Below are 12,287 nucleotides of genomic sequence, written 5' to 3' on the forward strand. Positions count from 1 at the left end.
AGCATGACAATGCCCAACCACATACTGCATCAATTACAGCATCATGGCTGCGTAGAAGAAGGGTCTGGGTACTGAACTGGCCAGCCTGCAGTCCAGATCTTTCACCCATAGAAAACATTTGGCGCATCATAAAACGGAAGATACGACAAAAAAGACCTAAGACAGTTGAGCAACTAGAATCCTACATTAGACAAGAATGGGTTAACATTCCTATCCCTAAACTTGAGCAACTTGTCTCCTCAGTCCCCAGACATTTACAGACTGTTGTAAAGAGAAAAGGGGATGTCTCACAGTGGTAAACATGACCTTGTCCCAACTTTTTTGAGATGTGTTGTTGTCATGAAATTTAAAATAGCCTAATTTCTCTCTTTAAATGATGCATTTTCTCAGTTTAAACATTTGATATGTCATCTATGTTCTATTCTGAATAAAATATGGAATTTTGAAACTTCCACATCATTGCATTCCGTTTTTATTTACAATTTGTACTTTGTCCCAACTTTTTTGGAATCGGGGTTGTATATATATATATATATATATATATATATATATATATATATATATATATATATATATATTGCACAAATTGCACATTAGCCAAGAATAGTTCTATTGCACATTTGAGTTTAAAGCCATGATTGCTTTGGGATAAAAAAATGTTTTTTAGGCAGTTTGTCCTGGTTTTCATTGCTCTGTATCTCTTGCCTGATGGCAAAAGCTGGAAGAGACTGTCAGTGCGTTTACATCACGGGCGATTGCTCTAAGACAACGAGGGAGGCTCAGCCTCCTCTAAAAATGACGAACATCGTGTAGGATGAATTGCGCTAGGCTTATGTTATAGCCGACCTTATAACATTGCTATTTCAGATCCAGAATCATAGAAATATATGTGCTCAACCCACTACAGTGCAAAATCATTCCGTTATAACTTTCCCCAGTTCGCCTAATGTGTGCGTGAGTTTCTCCCCCTCGTGACAGCGCGATGCAGCCCAGCCTCAGTGGACTTCAATGGCATTTGGGAGCTCTGCGCTTTTCAATCTCAAAATGCAAGACGATTATTGGACAAATACTGCGAAAATGCCTGCCCACGGAGTCTCACGGACTCCCAGCCTCAGTGGACTTCAATGGCATTTGGGAGCTCTGCACTTTTCAATCTCAAAATGCAAGACAATTATTGAACAAATACTGCGAAAATGCCCACCCACGGACTCCAAGCCTCACAGTGGGAGGGACATGGCAGTTTCCGCGAGGAGACTGGTGATTGGTGAAAGTGGCCGGACATTTTCTTTGATTGACAGCTCGTTTCAAATATAGACAGGCAGCGGTGAATTTCAGTTCAGTCCCATGCGGTTTCGCAAGTGGTGTGGTGTATTGTAAGAGATCGGCTTACATTTCGATTTCATTCATTACATACGGTTTCTACCAGCTTTTTTAGTTTGTATATATTTTCATTGTAAATAAAGTGTAAATATTAGTGTTGTCAAGTTTGCTATCTTAGTTCCAGAAATTTCGTTTATTTGAGTGACTGAACTTGAACTTGAGGGGGCTAGTCAGATAGCAAGAAAGCTGTGCATGGATGCCAAGCATTGCTGATTTAATTTTGGCGAAGCCATTTGCCAGTCTTCCTTTCGAGGAAAAAATTAAAATTAAAGAGCAGGGTAGACCAACGACTCAAATTGACTTGGTGAAAAAGGTAGGGAATAATACTCGTTCCTTTCAGCTCTCCTGGTACGAGAAAGTGAATTGGCTAACAGCAAGTGACCCACATCAACAACAGTAAATAGGCTACTTTAGTAATATGTCATGGATGGACCAAAAATATAGAATCTATTTAAAATGTTTATGCTGAGTATATTATATTGGAATATATATTTATCTGGATATGAATTAAAACACAGCTACAATTTGGAAAACATTTTTAAACAAAAACACAGCCGAGAACATTTCACACTACAGACCTGGATTAAAAGTGAAGGGTTATCAAAATTGTCAATAAAACATTTCTCAGTCAAAATAAGTAAAATATAGGGAAAGTGTCATTGAATGAAATGTGTGGCACCCAGCTCTATGTTTGGCTCCCCAAGGTCAGTGCTTGTGCCTATTCCAGAACACTCTGCTGTTACTGCTGAGGTTCCTGACAAAGAGCTGCTTTCAATAATGATCAATTTTTAAACAACATGCCACAATTTTAAAATATAAAATGTTCAAATATACCCCCCCCCCCAACACCACCATCATGTATATTGGACAGTAGGCTAATGGGCCAAAAGAACCTGTTATTTCACAGTTTGTGACCCTGCCAACAATCAGCCAGATCAGAGGCAAGAGTATGGGCAAAATTGATGTGTTTTTTCTTTTTTCTTTTAAAATCTGGAAATATCATAACCGACCAGCCTCCCCTGTTTGAAAGACTACCAGCCGCCACTGGTTTGCATGCACATCCAAATCGAGCTACTGTCGGTAATCGAGCTAAGGGTCCCAGCAGGGGTCCCAGAGAAATCCAATCCTACATGCACACAAGGAAATCGAGCTATTGCGTGAGGTACACTGTGCACCCGAGCCACAGGTGGCGCTACACGCCCCATCGTGTTGGTACACTTCCGGTTGTCGTCATGAAGAAGAGCTATTCAAGAGTATAAACAAAGTTATCAGTTCCGTGTTCACAAGAAGAACGATGACGAGGACAGCAACATTGAGATTTTATATATATATATATATATATATATATATATATATATATATATATATATATATATATATATTCAACTCCTTAAGCTGAATGAGCATGAACTCTATCTCCTCATTGCTCCAGAAGTGCACGTTTCTACTACTGTTGTCATGCCAACCGAGGCTGTTGTGTTTCCCGCTTGTGGTCTTGTCACTCGTCACTTCCAGAAGGGGCAGTGCTGAAGTAAGTAGCTCGACTACGTAGCTTGATAGGGTTTACATGCACTAAGTAGCTCGGCTACAATCGCATAATCTAGGTCGCGTAGCTCGATTACGAGAAATCCAGTTCGGTTTGATTTCAGCCGAGCTAAGGTGTTTCCGTGGCATTTAGAACTTCGATTTCAGTTGAGCTACAGCAGAAATTCGATTTTCTCTATGTGCATGTAAACGCACTGAATGACCGGGGTGTGAAGAGTCTTTTGAAATGTCCATTGCTTTCCTGCGGCATCTGGAGGTGTAAATCTGTTCCAGGGTGGGGAGGGGGCAGCCTATTGTTTTCTCTGCTGCCCTAACGACTCTGTGGAGCATCCACAAACATCCACAAACACTGCTACACCCTTGGTGCTTGGACCCACCAATTGTTGCTTGCAGCTGAATTTTCTTTATTTTATTGTGTTCGTGTTTTTTTTTTAATTATTATTTTTGCTGTTAAATTAATTGATCAGTTGTTTTGCTAAACTGCTCTGTGAGCATGGAATGTAGTCGTAAACTTAATCAATTTAATTAGCGAGATTACAGCAAAAAGAACCGCCATTTGAGAAACATCATATTTTTCTTTACGCTAACAAAGATTAAATTATAGGTCAGCAAATGGCCTCCAATTGACAATCCCAAAGATTAGCACCGAGGAAATCATAGTAGCTGATTGGAGCAGGTGCACAGCTGCTGTTTCGGTCCATTTGTGGTCACAGAGTGAAGTGGCCTCACAAAGTGCATCCCATGTAATCCTTTAGAAAATAGGATTAGATCAAAACTCAAGCCTGTGATCTGATAGAACAGTGTACGGAGTCGAGGATTAAGGTTAATCCAGATCCTACAGAGGTCAGGGACTTTGAGAGCAGCTGGAAGAAATGGCAACAATTTAAAACATGTCAGGTTTCTTTAATATAGCATGAGTATGGCAAGCCATTTAAACATTTAATAGCTAGACTAGGGGCGGCACGGTGGTGTAGTGGTTAGCATTGTTGCCTCACAGTAAGAAGGTTCTGGGTTTGAACCCAGTGGCCAACAGGGGCCTTTCTGTGCGGAGTTTGTATGTTCTTCCCGTGTCTGCGTGGGTTTCCTCCAGGTGCTCCAGTTTCCCCGACAGTCCAAAGACATGCAGGTTAGGCTAATTGGTGGCTCTAAATTGACCGTAGATGTGAATGTGAGTGTGAATGCTTGTTTGTCTGTATGTGTCAGCCCTGCGATGATCTGGCAACTTGTCCAGGGTGTACCCCGCCTCTCGCCCACAGTCAGCTGGGATAGGCTCCAGCTTGCCTGCGACCCTGTACAGGATAAGCGGCTACAGATAATGGATAGATGGACAGCTAGACTAGATATTCGTTACTGATATCTGAAACATAATTTTGCCTCGTCAAAGCTCTAATTCAAGATATCTGTAATTCAGTTTTGACTAGTAAGATTCAAACTAATTTTGCTATTCATTTTATTCAACTGGAAAGACCACACCAAGCTTTCTATCCTACTCTGGTTCAAAATACTTGCAGAACAATTCATTATAAAAGGCTCATAATGGAATGCACAAATCATTTCAAGATGTCTGGAGCCTCTTCTTTAAATAGCTGGAAAGTTGACTCCTCGTTGTATTTCCTTTCAAGATTTTTTCTTTTTTTTTTGTTTCTTGCTTGTTTACTTATTTTTCCTGAAGCATAGTTATGATGCATCCTATCAAAAATAATAGATATGTACAGTAATCAATAATGTGCCACGCCCCTCCCCTTCTGACCCTCCCTTTTCCCCTCTCGTCTCTAAGCTACTATTATCACTTTATTCAAACCTTTAAAAATACTTTTTGTTGTTTATGGATGCTATAACATAAGGGGATGAGTGGAACTAAAATTTTTGCGGACATTTGACAATATTAAAACACAATCTATAAGCCTTATCTATAAATAGATAAAAAGTATGATGCTTAATTTTTTAGATTCAATACTGAATTTTTAATGACAATTAAAATAGACCAGAAAATGACAGATATTTGCTTTTTTGACGTGACCTTTTTTTAAAATATCAAAAAGAATTTTAGTCAGAAAAGATTTTAAGATGATGTTAACAAAGCCATGTTAAAGGACATGGGACATGAAACATAAATGCACTCTATATCAGTTTCTTTCCATTAAAAATATGAAATAATTGCATCAACAAATACAAAATTATCTATTAAATTCAGCAAAATCGTTATATACGTGATGATTATATGGCATTTCTGCTCGAGCTCCGATATGCATATTTTACAACCGGAAGAGCCGCTGTCACGTGATCATACGTCACACAAAAACTTCCGGGTACAGCACAAGCGGGTAGATGAATATGGAGAAATGTGAATCGTGATGATGACGAATGCGACAAAATAGTTTTTGTGTCTTGGATGACAAGAAAATTGTTTCGTTTTTAGAGTGTTTAACGTACATTGAACATCATGGTGTATTGCGACCTCCCAGTCAGTCAGACGCGCTGTTACTCCTGTTAGCAATGTAGCTAGGCTCAGCACGGCCAATGGTATTTTTGGGGGCTGTAGTTAGATGCGACCAAACTCTTCCACATTTTTCCTGTTTACATAGGTTTATATGACCAGTGACATGAAACAAAGTTCAGTTACACAAATTGAAACGTGGCGATTTTCTATGCTATGGAAAGTCCGCACTATAATGACAGGCGTACTAACACCTTCTGCGCGCTTCGACAGCGCATTGATACCTTCACTCGGAGTTGTACCATTTTTTTTTTAGACAGGGCGGATGGACCAGGGCATTCGCCCGCCTGGCCATGCCCGACGAGGAGCGCTCTCGGCCGGCTTGGGAGGCAGACGGCAGCCCCTCCTGGAAGTGTGGTTTTACCATGGGCCTCATGCAGTAAGGATTAATATTATAATTTTGGGTGTATCAATTATTGATTATCATAATTCTGACTCGTTTCGCCATTTTGAATGTTTTCATCTCGGACTCTGGAAGCATTGTATCTCAATCAATCTCGAAAAATATCAGCAAAAAAAAACTAGCTTGCAACGGACTTTAGCTAGATCTATGATGAACTTTCAATGTATGATACAAAAATAATACTTCTTTCAACAGATCATTAGCCTTTGAGCAGAATTGTTTTTAACTTACCAGGAAGTGTTATCGAGCCGACCGCTTTCAGTTTCATGGGGATTGAATGAACTCTCACTCTCAGAATCATCTGACCCGTCAGAGTAAAGACAAGATCCATGTTCATGTGAATTTCCAGCTATCGGTTCGAATTGATAAGGTCTAACTTCACATCTCTGTGAAACATCGGGAATGTCATTGTCGATGGTGTCCATTTTGGTAACCTGTTTACATTAGATTCCCAAGCGCTGGCTCCTTGAAAAGTTTTTGTGACGTCACGGGTCACGTGACCGCTTAGCTAATTAACGAATCATTGTTTTACGCTGATGTATAAAAAGTTGAATAATGTGATGATTTTCACATTTTTGATGCCCTGCAGTGATTTAGATGGCATTTCTTATGTCCTTTATACATAATTATACCCAGAAAAAAATCCATGTCCCATGTCCTTTAATATAGTGGCCCCACATGAGCCTCATTTTCACCCTAAAACATGCTTACAGATTTGTGCTGAGAAGTGCTACCTTGAAAATGTCAGTTTTGTTACACTTTTTAAGTTGTGCTTTTTCAGACTGAACCAACTAATATTGAACAAATCTGTTGTCTTTGTAAATGAATAACATTATTAGGATAATTATTAGCATAAGAAAGGAGATATGCTTGGTGGTAAAGCCTTTGCTGTGAGACTGTTGTAAGCTGATGGATAGGGGAGAGCGGGGAGACTTGGGACAAGTTTTCAGCTTTTGTAGATGGTGTGAAATTCTTTGCAAGTCACGTCATATTCATATTGCATTACAGAGTACACTGTGTGCACAATTATTAGGCAAGTGAGTACTCTGACCCTACAATTATTTCTATGCATGTTTTCCAACTGCAAGCTAGATACACTTGAATGCTAATTGGATTTAAGCATTCTCAGGTGGTATTTATTTGTGTAATGAGGGAGGGTGTGACCTAAAGTCATTAATACCCTATATTAAGGTGTGCATAATTATTAGGCAGCTTCTTTATCTCAGGCAAAATGGGCCAAAAAAGAGATTTAACAGACACTGAAAAGACAAAAATTGTAAAATGCCTATCAGAGGGATGCAGCACTCTTGAAATAGCTAAGCTATAGAAATGTGAGCACAGAACAATCAAACGTTTTGTTGCAAATAGTCAACAGGGTCGCAAAAAATGTGTGGAGAAGAAAAGACACAAATTAACTGCAAAAGACTTGAGAAGGATTAAACATGAAGCTACCAGGAACCCATTATCCTCCAGTGCCACAATATTCTAGAACTGCAACCGACCTGGAGTGTCCAGAAGGACAAGGTGTTCGGTGCTCAGAGACATGGCCAAGGTAAGGAAGGCTGAAACACGACCACCACTAAACAAGACTCACAAGTTGAAATGTCAAGATTGGGCCAAGAAATATCTGAAGACAGATTTTCCAAAGGTTTTATGGACGGATGAAATGAGAGTGACTCTGGATAGACCAGATGGATGGGCCCATAGCTGGATAACTAATGGACACAGGGCACTTTGACTCAGACACCAGCAAGGTGGTGGAGGGGTAATGGCATGGGCTGCTATTATTAAGGATGAGCTAGTTTGACCATTTCAGGTTGAAGATGGACTTAACATCAACTCCCAAACCTACTGCCAGTTTCTAAAAGATACATTCTTCAAGCAGTGGTATGGGAAGAAGTCTGCATCATTCAAGAAGGCCATGATTGTTATGCAGAACAATGCACCATCACATGCACCCTAGTACTCCACTGCTTGGCGAGCCCGCAAAGGCCTTAAAGATGACAAAGTAATGACATGGCCCCCTTCCTCACCTGACTTAAACCCTATTGAGTACTTGTGGCCCCTTCTTAAGCATGAGATTTACAGCGAGGGAAGACAATACACCACTCTGAATAGCATTTGGGAGGCCATGGTTGCTCCTGCACAAAAAGTTGATCGTCAACAAATCAAAAAACTAACAGACTGGATGGAAGGCTCATGGCAGTTATTGAAAAGAAGGGTGGCTATATTGGTCACTGAATATTTTTGAAATGCTAGAAGTGTTTATTTGTTAATTCTGAGTTGTTTATTTGTTACACTGGAAATTAAAATAAACAAGTGAGATGGGAAACTTTAAGCTTTTCATTTAGTTGCATAATAATTCTGCACACTAAATGTTGCCTAATAATTCTGCACACTTATATATTCCCCTGAGAAGGCCTAAACTCCCCTTTCCTTTGTTAATCATTCTGGTTTTAGGTTTATTAACAATTTGGATTGACTGAGAGCACTGTATTTGTTCAACGATAAAATTAATCATCAGGAATACAACTTGCCTAATAATTGTGCACACAGTGTATTTACTATCCCCTCTTACCACAACAACAGTTTTTCAGCTCGTCACATATACTGGCCTTCAGGACTCACTTTTTACCTCCGCCAAGGAGGTTATGTTTTCAGTAGCGTTGGTTTGTTTGTTGGTTTGTCTGTTAGCAACATTACGGAAAAAGTAATGAACGGATTGCTCCGAAATTTTTTCCAGAGGTGTGACTGGGCACAAGTAACAATCCATTAAATTTTGGCGGTGATCCGGATCACCTTCTGGATCCCGGATTTTTTTAAAGGATTCTTGGCGGAGGTCTGCGCTCTCCGAGTGCTTTTCTAGTTATCTCATTACTTTTTGTGGGAAGACATGAGACATTGAGGGGAGACAGGGAACAAAAATTAAATATCTAGCTTAATCCTACAGGTTAAATTTTTATTTATTATCAAAACTTGTGTCATATGGACTGTATGAACACACAATGCTGGTACAGCGATAGAAAAAAAATTTCAGTTTACCCAAAACCTGAGACAAAACAGCTCCATTCTCAAGAAGGAATGAAATAAGATTAATCCTCATGTAGGGACATGCCAGTATTGACCCATCCCACGTGATGTCACGACAAATGCGGCTGCCATTTTGGACATGAACTACCAGTAGTCTACCACAGCCAACAACGAGGAACGACGGCGAAGCATCGAAAGGAATATAGCCATCAAAGAAAGTTTTTACTTTCAGCAAGACTTCCATCATGCCATTATATTGTTGTGCACCTGGATGTAGTAACCATCAACACACAAGGCAAGATTTATCATTTTATCGGATCCCGACAGATGCTGACCGACGGAGTAGATGGATAGCGGCCATTAACAGGAAAGATTGGCAGCCCTCGGCATACCAACGCTTGTGTAGTGACCACTTTGTTGGAGGTAAGATGAATAAAATTAGCCAGAAAAGGCATTACATTGCTGTTAACATTTTGTGGCGGCGAGTGTGTAACCAAATAGGTTAAAATAACCCATTGTAACCTCTTTGTTCTTCTGTAGTAGCTATTAGCTAACGACATTAGCTAACGCTGTGTTCCTTTGCTGTTGGTAGACTGTAGGACAGATCAGAGGTAATGTCCTACAAATAAGTGTTCAAAACAAGAGGAACATGTATTTGTCTCTTAAATCCAGGCCGTTCCCTGTAATCTGTAACAACGGTTGGAGAAAGTAATGGCAAATAGTGAGTGCACAAACCATAGAAGGCAAACTGTACACAGCGCCAGGGCAGTGTGATGGTATGTCTACTTTTAGGCCCTGTCCACACGGCAACGGATTCAGGTGACTCCGATACAATTGCTTATCGTTTAGGCCTGGCGTCCACACGGCACCGGCGTTTTGGGTGCCCAAAACGCAATCTTTTTGAGAACGGGTTCCGGAGTGGAAAGATCTGGCAACGTTGCCGTTGTGAAGTCGTCTGGATGAGTAGAACGGATTTGTTTACGATGACGTCACAACCACATGACTGTGAGTGCTTCACGCTGGGTAGAAGTGTAATGAACTCGATGCGAGTTGTCAACAAATCCTATAACTTGGTTCATGAAACGCGCTTACAAAATATTTTCACTGTGAATATTTATTGTGTAATGGTGCAAAGTGAGAGAGAGAGACTCTGCCCTTAGGGCAGAGTCAATCCTGCCAGCAAAAATAGGGAAAAAAAAAGGAGCGATCTCACCTCTTCAGATGTGGGTTTAAGTCCTACAATACATTCCTCAAAAAGGGCGTAGAAGAAATTAATCCATCAACGTGTATCATTCAATTTATTCCGGACCATTAAAGACGCCGCCTTCCGCGTAGAATCATACGTCATCCTCGTCGCCATATTGGATAGGTCAAAGCGGAGAATAAAGATTCATGTGCTGCGTTTAACTGTACCAACAGGTTTACCGTCCAAACGAGATCATATGGGATTACCTTTCACAGGTGAGAAACAACAAATTAATCCATCAACGTGTATCATTCAATTTATTCCGGACCATTAAAGACGCCGCCTTCCGCGTAGAATCATGTCATCCTCGCCGCCATTTTGGAGAGGTCAAAGCGGAGAATAAAGATTAGCTGCGTTTAACTGTACCAACAGGTTTGCCGTCCAAACGAGATCACATGGGATTACCTTTCACAGGTGAGACTGGAAAAATACTTTTCATTGTATTTGGTCATTATAATGTAATTTTACAAACAGATTTTCCTGACTTTGTGGCTAATATGAAGTCTCGCGCATAATAGTTTATGCGCATGCGTCCTTACTTCTTCTATTGTTCTGGTGTCTCCGAAGGGACCGTCTTACAGTGCCCATAGAGGTGTGGCATGTGTATTGCATCGTTTTCAGCAAGCGTTGCGTTGCCATATGGACCTGATATTTTACTGATCGTTGCCCATTTGGAGGCGATATATTTTTAAATAACATCTCGTTGCCGTTGTCGTGTGGATGTAGCCTTAGATTGTGTTAGCTTATCAATGAACACACTCGTCACTCGACAAGTTTCACGTCTTTACGATGGATACTTAAATGTGTGTTAGGTATTATTGTTGCAGTCTAAGCAGTCATCTTCCTCGCATTCAAACCGATTCGAACCAAAGTCCACTTCATGTCCAAAATGGCGGTCGCGTTTACGAAGGTCACGTGAGTGGGAAGGGTCAATTTTTAACAAAACATTTTTAAACAATTTTATATTTGTAAACCACAAGAAAAAACCTGTAACATGATGAACTGTCCCAACTCTCCCCATCTGGCGCTTTTGAAAAAAAATCCATAAATGTTTTTTTTTCCAGAATATAAGTTTAATAAATAAATACTATATCTGGTAACTCTTGGCTGCATACTTTAACTCCTAACAAATCCCCAATTTACCAGCATACATCACACCATAGAATGAAGGTGGAGGTGAAGTAGAAAATACAAGTTTTGGTTGATAAAAATATTGAACTACACAGAAATTACTGAGTGTCTAGCTTCGTGGCTCCAAAGGAAGTAAGTTACTCAAAGGGGCAACATTTAACTTCTGATGTAATCTAAAATCTAATTGGTTGAAATTAATTTATGGGAATAAAAACTGTCCCAAGTCTCCCCCGTTCCAAGTCTCCCCGCTCTCTCCTAGCATTTATATCAGTAGATCCATGCTCAGTATAAATTACAGTGAGATCTCCTGTAGGGCCTTATGCTCTTTACTCTAAAAGTAATGACAAAGAGACATTTTGAGGTTAATGTTTATCCGTAAGGGAATTGGGGGGCTCAGCCCCCCAATCATAATTGTCTAGTGATGTCCCTGCTGTCACTCCGTGTGAATCCATATTTGAAAATCTGTACATGGATCCATGTGATCTTGGGAACTCATTGCCAGCTAATACCCACAGAGAGCGAGGAACTGGAATAGGAGGCACAACCTCAGAAATCTGTCAAACCTGAGACTCAAGAGGAACAACAGAATAAGGACAATACAGACAAAACCAGATTCTATCCGTATGCTGTCTCTCTTTCAGTCACTTCACTATCACCTTGCTTTTTTCTTTTTAATACATCATGTAACATATCCACACACGGATACATTCAGCTGCCAGGCATCATCATACCACTGAGATGGGAGCAGTGTTCAGGTCAACTGTTGTGGAGCTGGTCTCTCCAGGACTGCTCCTACTTATTTTTCTCTTCGAGGAGACAGAGAGAAATCACTGACAGATAAACTCGAAGGAAACATATGGAAGCAAGAAGATAACAATTCAGACTCGGCTGGATCACTCACTTAAACACATTCACTGATGCATCCATAATTACAGCATAACTACAGCAGTCAAGGGAAAGCAGTGGAGAAGGAGTGAGGGATTACTACAGGAACACAGCAAGAGGAGGAATATGAGCCAACTTGCATGTTCACTGACCATTAACACAGACCATTT

The 12,287-nt window shown here is 40.3% G+C and overlaps 1 protein-coding gene across 1 annotated transcript in view; it reads right to left on the reverse strand.

The window, feature by feature from the left end:
- The window catches only part of cped1 (cadherin-like and PC-esterase domain containing 1), a 208,136-nt gene that overhangs the window by 36,392 nt on the left and 159,457 nt on the right, over nt 1-12,287 (reverse strand). The window lies entirely within an intron of this gene.

The sequence above is a fragment of the Neoarius graeffei genome, chromosome 21, assembly GCF_027579695.1.
Source record: "Neoarius graeffei isolate fNeoGra1 chromosome 21, fNeoGra1.pri, whole genome shotgun sequence".
NCBI lineage: Eukaryota > Metazoa > Chordata > Actinopteri > Siluriformes > Ariidae > Neoarius > Neoarius graeffei.